Genomic DNA, 13,336 nt, shown 5'->3' on the forward strand with positions numbered 1-13,336 from the left:
TGTTGCAGTGAATAGGAAGGCGGCGCATCTGCGGTAGTGCCTAAGCGAGTATTTCCGAATGATAATGGCGGATCACGTATAGAAAACATACTGCGTGTTAGAATTTAACACATGCGGTTTTGTCATCACTCTTTGGAGAAGATTTCGTTAGCGGAAGAAACAGGTTTCTTGAAATATCAACAACATCCGCATATGTCATCGGCTGTTTGAAATATGTCTGTGCAAAGGAAACAGGATCGACGACGGCGAAATACATTGACGGAAAAAACCCCAACACCCAAAATTATTAAGGTAGAGTAATGCTATTTCGGGAATACATTTGTATAGGTAACATTTTTAAATGATTCAGACTGCAAGATCAAAGGTTAATGTAAGTGCGAGATAAGCCATTGCAAATGTGAAATGCTGATACATTAATAGCCAGTGTAACTTCCATGCCTGTTGCACATGGTTGATCAGTACAGGAAGTGTTAATGCTGTCTGAGGATAAAGCTGGAGTTGTCGTCCGATTACATCCAATATGTGACAGAATGTAGACATATCTGGTGATCGTGCACTCTACTGTATAGCATGCTGGGTTACAACAACGAGTATGTGGACGAGCGTTATCCTGTTGGAAAACACTCCCTGGAAGGCTGCACATGAATAGCAGCACAACAGATTTACATACAGATATGCAGTAAGGATAAGTGAGATGATTACGAGTGTGGTCCTGCTGTCATACGAAATCGCACGCCACACCATAGCTCCAGGGGTATGTCCGGTGTGTCTAGCACGCAGACAGGTTGATTGCAGGCCAGGCCCTCAGCTGGTCTCCTCCGAACCATCTCACGGCCATCAATGGCGCCGAGGTAGAACCAACTTTCATCGGAGAACACATCTCCACTATGCCCTCTACTGAGCTTTCGCTTGACGCCAGTGTTTTCGCAAATGGTGATGGTTTCGGGTCAGTGGAACGCGCGCTACAGAGCGTGTGTCTTGGAGCTGTCCTTGAAGTAACTGATTTGTAACACTTCGTTGTGCCATTGTGGTGCCAACTACTGCTAACATTGCTGCTGCTAATGCAATACGATGCATCAGAGCCAATCGCCGAGCGCGATTGCCTTTGCTCTTGGTAGTGGCACGTGGCCGTCCATAGCCCGGTTTTCGTACGTTCTCGTGATCACCGCTGCCAGCAATCACGTGCAATGTATACATTACTGCCAAGTCCATCTGCAATATCGCATTAAAAGACCTCGTTTAATCTCAGTGCGGTATTGATAATGGGATCTTTGTCGCTTTAAAGGCATTCTTGATTTAAATCAACTCATCGTATTGAATCTCGAAGCGTGTATTTAAAGTAAACCTGATTTTCATCGTCATAGTGGCGCTGCTAGCGCCATTCTTATACGACTGAATTTGAATAGATATCATGTTTCAGATGTAAAAACACGCCTACCACCTTTCGTTTATGTTCCACTGCTTCTTCTCCAGTCAATGTAGATTGTAGCAATGATGTTCTTCGCGACCTAGGAGAGTCCTGTAGAACACGTCATAAATATGTCAAAAAATTCTGAACTTTTAATCCATCTGTGTCGTTAGGCGTTACATAGTTACCGCCGTTTATGATTGCTGATTTCGTTTTGAACTGTGCTGCATTTACCATCGACGGCAGTGACATAGAATGTCTTTTGTTTTATTTGATGCCGTAGTAAGAACGTTGCTGTCTTGGCTGTCGTGAACACTTTTCTTATACCTGAACATAAGACTTACCTTATCAGCAGCTATTATTTTTGAAATGCGACACTTTCCTCAATACCTTACGGGCTGTACACTGTACCGTAGCACTTCCAGTACAGCGTATCGAGTTTTCTCCTTAGGTGTGGTCATTCTCACACACTTGACTTCTTTGTACCTGACTCACAGCGGCACAGCGTAAGCAACAAGGTGTTGGTGCGGTTATCGATCACGATGTTAAATACGCGCCCTCGGCGTGGCGTGAAAAATATTTTCCCCTAACCGGAGCAGCAACTAAGCCGCTGCGCGCCTGGCGCTCACGAAGGGAGAGTGCGGTCGTGATGTGGCCGGATAAGGGCGGATTATAAAGCGGAATGAGGTGCTCCACGAGGTGAGGCGTTGATTCGTGTCGGAGACAAGGTATCGGCGGCGCGTGGAGCCACGCCCGTCCAAATTAACGAACGGCCGGTTCGCGCCTCGGCGGCCGCCTTGCGCTCCGCCCCACCCACGCCAGGCACGGCTTTGACTGTGAAGCACTGTGCGCGAGGTTGCCGCCTTACGTCGCAGCAGTAGTCTCTCTTCCGTGGCCAAGACGTGTAAGAGCGCCCCACGCCGCCTCCCCTATCCTCTTCCCAGTACACAACTTAACGAAGAAAACAAAAAGCGATCGCTATGCATTATCCTTTTCAGATGATGTGGTTCCGTTTGAAGCCACCTAGAATCTTCTCATTTCGTGGCGTATGCTACATCTGTAGTCACCCTTTTAGGGGGGGGGGGGGGGGGTAGGACGTCAAATGGGCCGACTTGGTGCAGGACAGGCATCGCAGGACATTTTAATTTCCAGTGTCTATAATTTTACAAATAAATTCATAAAACTTTGCCAGAATCACCGGGAAGGATTCAGGATTCACACTCATTGCAGTGGAAGTTCGAAAACATAATAAAATAAATTGTTTTTACGTGTGAAATTTCATCATTTTTTCGCTTACTAATGGTTGCATTTGTTACTATAGGTACACTTTTCTTCATAGCTTAGAGAGATTCCTCTATGAATTTTGCACAGCATACGTACCATACTTACAAGTGTATGAAACTTAATTACCTCAGTTTTTACCACAGTTTTTAATAAATTTGGAAAATTCTTGAGTTTCATACACCTTTGAGTATGGTTTGTAAGCTGTGCAAAATTCATCGAACCATCTCTCTTACTTATGAAGAAAAGCGTACCTATAGCAACAAATGCTGCAATTAGTAAGTGAAAAAAAATGATGAAATTTCACATGTAAAGAAAATGACTTCGTTATGTTTTCGAACTTCCACTGCTATGAGTGTGAATTCTGAATCCTTCCTGGTCATGCTGACAAAGTTTTATGAATTGATTTGTAAAAGTGTAGACAGTGGAAATTAAAATGTCCTGTGGTGCCTCTCCTGCTCCAAGTTGGCCCGTTTGACGTCCTACCCCCCCCCCCCCCCCCGCCCCCCCCCCATTAGTCTCCTGTAGATGATGCCCTGTAGCAGCTACAGCTTGAACAACTCCATACCTTTCGAATCTTACCAATTAGACGAGCAAACGTAGGAGCCATACTGGAATGCAGTGCACGATTATCCTTGTTTTCAAGCTGTGATTGAATTTCTCTCCACAACGCAGGTTGTGTGCGTGGATTAGATACGGAAAACTTGCCTGTTCAAATTTATACTCTGTGTACTGCGACAGTAATAAAATTTACGCATTTACTTTAATAAATACTGTGGCAGCATCTTTTTAAACCTCCGTGCTCAAAGGGCAATATGAATAACTGAGACTGGTTGTTCTGTTCCTAGATTCACACGATGCGTTCGTGCGGAATAAAGGAAGAGGAAATCCTGCGCACCTTTAGGAAAGGATCTCTGTTGATGCTGACTCGGACTGACAGCAGCAGTAAAAATGGAGATGTTTTAGCTGAAGACAGCTGAGTTCCGGACGAAATAATCAGCGTTGTCTTGCGTTATTCCAGAGAGTGAGTTGAAAGAACACTTATTAAAATAATGTAAAACTGTTGTCGCAGTCGTAAAGCATACAAAGGAACCTAAGCACCTACCACCACATAGCACCTCAAGGCACTATGTAGATTGTAGCACAAAGAAGGAACATCGTAGAAGGAGATGGAAGTGTGCTCTCCGTCAAGCAACCCTTTGCCTAACTGCAGAAAGAAACTTCATTTTACGTAATCACCAAAAGTGATGGATTAATTTAAGTAACATTCGTTTTTCACATTGTTCTGTCTCATTGTATGTCTAATAAAATCAAGAGCAGACAAGAAATAAATTTTTAATATTTCGGGTCTGAAATGATTATTATGGAATAGCTTCCTAGCCGTACAACAGAACAGTTGCAGAAAAGATCGTGAGCATGTTTAAGTCTAATGGTTTCACAGTAACTTTCCAGGCAAATAATCTAATTAAGTATTGCCTGAAGCATGATGTTTGTAGGAAGAGGGACACGTTTGATAGATTGAGAGATTATAAAACGCACTGCGCGTCCTGCGACGCAAAGTACAGGACTACTGTAAATGATGCATTCGTTTCCAACGTTCTGTATTTTCCAAAATGTTACGTGTCCAGAAATAGGATTGGTGCACGAAGAGAACCGTAAATCCACCGAGATTGTACTGTTGCCTCCAGTTGGCCCTACGAATGTAGTGTGGTGACAAAATGGCGAGAAAAGAGAGGTCCATCTTCTATAAAAGTTCAGCGTCCATTCAGAAGAAATTACGGAAAATGACCGGCATGTAAATACTGGTCTGTGTGCTGGTATCGCAAATTTAGGATGTCTCTGTAAACAGAAAAGTACCGGTCCACTAAATATGTGACTTGCAGTCGTGGAGAGGTTGAGGGAAAGTTTCGTACGGAGTCCAAAAAACTGACGGTCTTCGCAAGCCACGAATTTGGAATAGTGATTCCTCTAACGTTGATATGCTGCTGTTATGGTTGTTACCACAACTGACTCCTGATTCCGAGAATTTTATCTCCTTGCAACACGGGGCACTCCCTCACTGGAGCATTGATGTTCACGCTACCGGAAACGACGAACGTCTGCATCGCTGGTTTGGGCGTAATGGTGAAGATGACTCTATTCTCTAATCCCTCCCCCCCCCCCCCCCCCCCAGCTCCTCATCATCCCGCAGGGGTTGCCTGTCCTAATGTCTTGTGAATATTTCCTTCGGAGTCACAGAATCCCCCTCACCCCCACCCCCGGCCCACCTGACAAGAACACTTGAACAGCTCAAGACCGCATCAGTGCTGTTGTAATGACCACAGACAGATTGTTGCTGCAAGGATCGGACTTGACTACTGCTTAGGACGTGTGTCGTGCGACCAGAGCGGCACTTGTAGAACATGAATAGAGTGGAATATGTGAACTTTATGAATTTACGGTTCTGTTCATGAATCAATAAAATCTGTACATGAAACACTCGAAAATATAGAACTTCGTAAACGAATGAATCATGCATAGTAGCCTTGCATATTGGACAGTCGGGAAGATCATTTTCGATTAAATACAAGGAACATAGAGGTCATTAAGAGTAACTATGACAACTCACTTGTTACGAACCATGTGAACGAAGTATGCCATCCGCTTAGGGAATAAATGATGACTTACAAATTCTGTACATAAAAAGAAAGGACGAAAATTAGACTTTCCGGCAGAACTGGAGATTGTTTTTCATGAAAAGAAACGCAACAAAATTATTAATGCAAAAGTGAGCGACGACGGAATGAGTTTTCTTAAGTGATTATGAGAATGATTTTAAAGTAGATGGATAGTTATAAATTTGCAATTCTTATTTTAAGAAACAGCTAGAGGCTAAAAGATCCTATACAATAAAGCAAGTAGCGTCGCTGGAAATGAAACAGAGCGGACCTATTGAATAGCAATATCGTTGAGCCCAATATCTGCGCTTGCACATTAACTCCACATCACGGGCATACCAGTGCACAATACCCCCCCCCCCCCCCTCGGACACCTGGAAAAGCTTCAACCTGACACTCTTGGAGGCCCCACATCATAAGGTAGACGCAACATCGTACGGCGTGCCGTCTGAGATGCGACGACGACTGACAGACGTCGACGATTTTAATTAAGACGAGTTTAGTGGCTTTTTTTCTTTTCTATTTTATTATATGAACGGTGCAAATGTGTGGCTAGACGTTCTTAACCTCATGATGTAAATTCGGCAACCTGATGATAGCCTTTTCCCTCGAAGCGAATTGTTGAGTCGTGTATAGGAAGGAAAACGGCTACATAGTACAAACAATTGCTGTTGGTGCACGATTCGTACACAGTGATAAAATCGATGTCGCCGCCGGCTGTGAAACGCGTGAAACATTGTGCTGAAGTTATCAGTATCAGCGAAGAGCCGTTACACTCTACGCTGTCTGTAACACTGCAGTCAGACAATTGAGACATAGCGCTCCTATTACAGAAAAGGCATGAATCTAACATTTGTTGAAGCAATTCCATGTCAGGAGCTAGTAAATTTAGTCATAATCGATTTCCTGTTTTCCTGAGTAGAAAAGCTAGCAGACGGAGAAACCTGCCTCACACATCACTCCATACTCCCATTGTGTTTGATTTCTGGGTTCGCAATATACAAGTTAATAATGCCAATAAAATGCATAGTGCAGAACAAATATACTGAGAAAATCACCACTTTATAACAAACAACCAGTTTTTATTAGACAGTAGACCTTCTTCACGTTTATATGTGCAATAACAGACACGTAATTTGATACAAACAGCAACTATCAATATACACAACATTCGTCATATAAAAAGGGACCCTCATTACAGGACAATGTCAGATCACGAAAACTTGTATCAGTATCAGTGCTAAAGACCATTTGTATCAGAACCACAAAAATGCAGCAAACGATATATTTTTTCTCCAAGGAAAAGAAGAGTGAGGGTTATACAATCTCCTGACACAAAAGAGTGGCATTGTAGAATCCGTTCCAGAGATTGTTGACTACAGAATAATGTCTAGTCACACAAAGCGTATCTCTGTTTTCGATTTATTAATGGCCAGCTAACAAGCGCAAACTTCTGTATCAAATTACCAGTAAAAAGTTAATGTAACCAAAACTAGAGAATATTATTATGTAGGCAGCAAGACTGAATATACGATCCTGTCAAAATATACACTGATGAGCCAAAAAATTATGAACACAGCCACTGCGAGGTTGTATGTTGTCTGGTGGCGCTGAGGGCACGTGACCCGGTAAGGAATGTACTTGAGCGGAGCAGAGACGAATGGGGGAATCTTTTTGAGAGCGAGCAGATCGTAAACGGGTGAAGCTGGTCGGCTGTCCGCGTGCTATTGTCATGAGGTTCTATGGAAAGTGGTTGAAGAATACTGAAACCACGAGTAGGTACAAGAAGTTGGACGTCCATACTTCATCACAGAACACAGGAATCGGAGACATGTCCGCTCTCTAGAGCAGGATATGGTCCAATCGGTGACAGATGTGACGACAGAGTACACTGCAGACGCAGGCACACCGTCCGGGGCACAGTGCTGAATATGGTGATTCGCAGCGGAAGACCAATACCCTACGTATACCCATGTTGAGCCAACAAGTTCGTCACTTGTAATTACACTGGGGCATCATACATGAAAGAAGCCTGGAGATATTGACAGGTTTCAGATAGATTATATAATGGTAATATAGAGATTTAGGAACCAGATTTTAAATTGTAAGACATTTCTAGGGGCAGACGTGGATTCTGACCACAATCTATTGGTTATGAACTGTACATTAAAACTGAAGAAACTGCAAAAAGGTGGGAATTTAAGAAGATGGGACCTGGATAAACTGAAAGAACCAGAGGTTGTACAGAGTTTCAGGGAGAGCATAAGGGAACAATTGACAGGAATGGGGGAAAGAAATACAGTAGAAGAAGAATGGCTAGCTTTGAGAGATGAAGTAGTGAAGGCAGCAGAGGATCAAGTAGGTAAAAAGACGAGGGCTAGTAGAAATCCTTGCGTAACAGAAGAAATATTGAATTTATTTGTTGAAAGAAGAAAAAGTAAAAATGCAGTAAATGAATCAGGCAAAAAGGAATACAAACGTCTCAAAAATGAGATCGACAGGAAGTGCAAAATAGCTAAGCAGGGATGGCTAGAGGACAAATGTAAGGATGTAGAGGCTTATCTCACTAGGGGTAAGATAGATACTGCCTACAGGAAAATTAAAGAGACCTTTGGAGAAAAGAAAACCACTTGCATGAATATCAAGAGCTCAGATGTAAACCCAGTTCTAAGCTACGAAGGGAAAGCAAGAAGATGGAAGGGGTATATAGAGGGTTTATACAAGGGCGATGTTCTTGAGGACAATATAATGGAAATGGAAGAGGATGTAGATGAAGATGAAATGGGAGATACGATACTGCGTGAAGAGTTTGACAAAGCACTGACACACCCAAATCGAAACAAGACCCCGGGAGTAGACAACATTCCATTAGAACTACTGACGGCCTTGGGAGAGCCAGCCCTGACAAAACTCTACCATCTGGTGAACAAGATGTATGAGAGAGGTGAAATACCCTCGGACTTCAAGAAGAACATAATAATACCAATCCCAAAGGAAGCAGGTGCTGACAGATGTGAAAATTACCGAACAATCAGATTAATAAGTCATGGATGCAAAATAGTAACGCGAATTCTTTACAGACGAATGGAAAAACTGGTAGAAGCCGACCTCGGGGAAGATCAGTTTGGATTCCGTAGAAATATTGGCAAACGTGAAGCAATACTGACGCTACGACTTATCTTAGAAGAAAGATTAGGAAAAGGCAAGCCTACGTTTCTATCATTTGTAGACTTAGAGAAAGCTTTTGACAAGGTTGACTGGAATACTCTCTTTCGAATTCTGAAGGTGGCAGGGGTAAAATACAGGGAGTGAAAGGCTATTTACAATTTTTACGGAATCCAGATGGCAGTTATTAGAGTCGAGGGACATGAAAAGGAAGCAGTGGTTGGGAAGGGAGTGAGACAGGGTTGTAGCCTCTCCCCGATGTTATTCAAACTATATATTGAGCAAGCAGTAAAAGAAACAAAAGAAAAATTAGGAGTAGGTATTAAAATCCATTGTGAAGAAATAAAAACTTTGAGGTTCGCCGATGTCATGCAATTCTGTCAGACACAGCAAAGGACTTGGAAGAGCAGTTGAACGGAATGGACAGTTTCTTGAAAGGAGGATATAAGATGAACATCAACAAAAGCAAAACGAGGTTAATAGAATGTAGTCGAATTACGTCGGGTGATGCTGAGGGAATTAGATTAGGAAATGAGTAATAAAGGAGTTTTGCTATTTGGGGAGCAAAATAACTGATGATGGTCGAAGTAGAGAGGATATAAAATGTAGACTGGCAATGGCAAGGAAAGCGTTTCTGAAGAAAAGAAATTTGTTAACATCGAGTATAGATTTAAGTGTCAGGAAGTCGTTTCTGGAAGTATTTGTATGGAGTGTAGCCATGTACGAGTGAAACACGGACGAAAACTAGTTTTATCAAGAAGAGAATAGAAGCCTTCGAAATGTGGTGCTACTGAAGAATGCTGAAGATTAGATGGGTAGAACATATAACAAATGAGGAGGTATTGAATAGGATTGGGGAGAAGAGAAGTTTGTGGCACAACTTGACTAGAAGAAGGGATCGGTTGGTAGGACATGTTCTGAGGCATCAAAGGATCACGAATTTAGTATTGGAGGGCAGTGTGGAGGGTAAAAATCGTAGAGGGAGACCATGAGATCAATACAGTAAACAGATACAGAAGTACGTAGGTTGCAGTAGGTACTGGAAGATGAAGAAGCTTGCACAGGATAGAGTAGCATGGAGAATTGCATCAACCAGTCTCAGGACTGAAGACCACAACAACAACAACATCATCGAAACTGGACCGTGGATCAATGGAATAGTGTCCCATGATAGGATGAAGATATAATGATGTTTTGTGTGTAACTTGGTGACAGAATCAGAGATTAATTGAATTATATTATAGTTACAAGTCACTAAATACCTGACATTCTTTTGACATCGAGCAGCAGATTAATTTTTTTGAGATTGGTAGGAAGCAACTTTATCATTTCCGCGCGTTTTCATGACCGCGATGCAATCATACCCGGATCGACACTAATGGGCCAAAAGATTTACTGACTTTAAAAGAAATCTACTCTATACAACTGAAAAGGATTGTTTCAGAAATGATAGGAAAAGGATACTGTTCCTCCTGCCTCAGTGCTGTGTTCGGTCCATCAGCGTGATCGTAATTTCTGGAGATAAACTGATACTAAATGATTAACATTTAAGTAATGAGGAGATGAGATACCTAAGGATAATGTGTCTAAATAAGCACACCTCACATATCACAGGTTTTTAATGCTGCGTACCTTTTTATGTTACAGTTACAATAGCTGGTGCGTATTAACAAAAGCTTTGCACATCACAGGCAAAACTTGAGATTAACGTCCCCTTGATGGCGCCTACTCGCAATCAATTACATAAAACTGTATGTTTTCTGATTGAGAAGACAATTAGCACATTTACAGACTATTTTGCACAAGTTATAAAATACAGATTGCGGAACGCAGCAAGTCCGCGTCCGCCCTTCATGGAATAGAATCAGTAAAAAGTGAAGCGCTCAAGGCCTCATTTGTCATGAAAAACAGAATTCTTTTTATATCATTAATCGATACGTGTACATAGAGATTTACAGCCGCCGCGCAGGAGCGGCAAAGATAAAGAATAATAGGTTCTGTCGCTGCTATGCGACGGTTCATTTCTTTTACATTACAGTTTTTTGATAACTTCAGGGCATCAGGCGTTTACTGTTGAGAGTATACTAATGTTTGTGAGGTGGAAATTACCAATATTACAGGGGACATCCACCTAGGCTTAACACGGCATCTGTGATAGTAAGCGGAGACACCGTGACAGCTGTGGACTGTGAATCTTATTGAGGATCAATTGTAACTCCTCATAACTGATGTCTTCCCCAAAGGCAGTATCATCTTCCAACAGAGTAACTGTCCGCGTCACAAAGCCAGAATCGTGCTACGACTGTTTCAGGACAACGATAGTGAACTCACGTTGATGTCTCGGCCATCAAAGTGGGACGCTACTGGGTACCAACTTCGCACCCAAAAACCAGCCTCCCGTAAATTACGGGAAGTGTGTGGCCGCTTGTGTAACTATGTGGTGTCACAAACCTCTGTAAACCTGTAAAGTACTTGCCGGATCAACGTCACACTGAATCACTGCAGAATGGCTTTCCAGAGGTGCGGCAACGCGTTTTTAAGTAGGTGGTCATAACGTTTTGGCTTATCAGTGTACCTTTGTGAGCACTGTAACACAATTTGGTCGTTGTCATAACACAGTACATGGAAAACAAAGCTATACATTATCTCCCAATTACTACTCATTACGGGAGAGTGGCACAAGATGCCCACTTCACGTATCTGGGAGAGATAATCCAACTATCAGCACTGAACTCAATAGCCAATAAAGATAGAATCTCCAGATTACAAAAACCATATAAGCTCAACTGTAATCACTATAATAAGAAATGTATTTCTGTCAGTGCGAAACTAAGGTATTACAACACAGTAGTCCTACCAGAAGCACTTTATGCTGCAGAAACTACAGTGATTCATGGTCATACGAAGATGAGAGATCCTGAAAAGCAGGAAAGCAAAATTCTGAGGAAAATTTATGGACCAGTGTTTTGGGAAGGAATTTGGATGAAGAGGCCAACTAGAGGGATTTACCAAGACCTAGAAATAGTAACAGACACCATTAGAAAGAGAAGGATGAAATTTTATGGCCATATCAGCAGGATGAATAAAAGCAGGCTCACAAGACAAATCTTTGAGGTAGTAAGCAAGAGCAAAAACAAGACAAAGTGGATCACTGAAGCACAAGAAGACATTAAAGAACTGGGGATCACACAAGACAACATAAACGACAGAGAACAGTTTAGAAACATCATTAAAAAAACACACACTTAAACAAGAACATACGGAGAACAGAACGGGAAAAGGATGGTCGGAAGAATGCAAGAGAGAACACAGTCAAAGTATCATGGGTATTTGGGAAGAACGAAGAAAGAAGAGGAAATCATGACTACTCAAGTTCAATCGCTCTGTCAAAAGGGAATAATCGAAAATAATAATAATACAGAGTGATTATAATTAAACTTTCAAACCGCTGTAGAAATAACACCAATGGTCAGAATGACGTCAAATTGCAACAGAATATTATCAGAGAAGAGGAAATTGTATGATACAAGAAAAATAAATAGTTACAAAATGTAGCAAGAGATGGGGATGTACGCATCATAATTTAATGATGGTCGACTACAAATGACAAATGAATCATACAACAATGCCTAAGGTGTAAGTGTGACATTAAACAAACTGTACTACTCAGTGTGCATGGTTGTAGAGGTGTCATACTGTTAGTCACGTTAAGCCCATTCACCACGGCAAGGTTATATCATATCTGATACGAAAAATCGGTTTTTAATAGTCCTGAGGCCAAAAACCGCATAAAAAGCATGAATCACATCAGTTTTTAACTGAGGCCAAAAACCGCATAAAAAGCATAAATCAAAATCAAATAGGATAAAAAATTTCCGTACGACTGGCGCAAAACAGGTTCACTATTCTATGCACCGGTTTCTGCAACAAGCTGAAATCGAGAAACAACATGTACCTCAACTGATCGAAGTATTACCGGGTGCATGACAGATGTTGTCATTTACGTATTCTGACACATACAGTTGCAGCTATTGATCAATTTTCCCAATATTATTTTTTCTTCTGGCACACCTTTCCCCCTTCTACGATAATATTCCGTTGCAATTTGGCGTCATTCTGACCAGTGGTATTACTTCTACAGAGTTTTGAAAGTTTAACTTTACTTATAATCACCACGGTTGATGGAAAGGAGAGTGTCTTGAAAAGAGGTTATAAGACGAACATCAACAAAAGTGAAGCTAGAGTAATGGAATGCTGTCCAATTAAATCGGGTGATGCTGAAAAAATTAGATTGAGTAATAAGACACATAAAGTAGTAGATGACTTCAGCTGTTTCAGGAGAAAAATACCTGATGACGGCCGAAAGCACGTAAAGTGTTTCTAGGAAAAGAGAAATTTGTTAACACCTCATATGAATTCGAGCATTAAGAAGACTTTTCTGAAAGCATTTGCCTGGAGTGTAGCCATGCATGTAAGTTAAATGTGATCATAAGTAGTTCATTGGGGAAGAAAACTTCTAAAACGGAGTGCTACAGAAGAATGCTGTAGATAAGATGGGTAGGTCGAACAGATAATGAGGATATAATGAATCGAACTAGGGGACAACGAAATTTAAGGCACAGACTGACTAAAAGAAGGGATCAGATGATAAGGCACATCCTCAGGCATGAAGAAATCGTCATTTTGGTAATGGAGTGCGAAGAGAGAGACAAAGGGATGACTACAGAAAGCAGATTCAAATAGATGGTTGTGGCAGTAACTATTCGTAGACGAGGAGCCCTGCAAGGAATGGACTACCACGGAGAGCTGCACCAGTCTTCGAAAT

This window comes from Schistocerca americana, chromosome 4 (genome assembly GCF_021461395.2).
Source record: "Schistocerca americana isolate TAMUIC-IGC-003095 chromosome 4, iqSchAmer2.1, whole genome shotgun sequence".
Classification (NCBI taxonomy): Eukaryota; Metazoa; Arthropoda; class Insecta; order Orthoptera; family Acrididae; genus Schistocerca; species Schistocerca americana.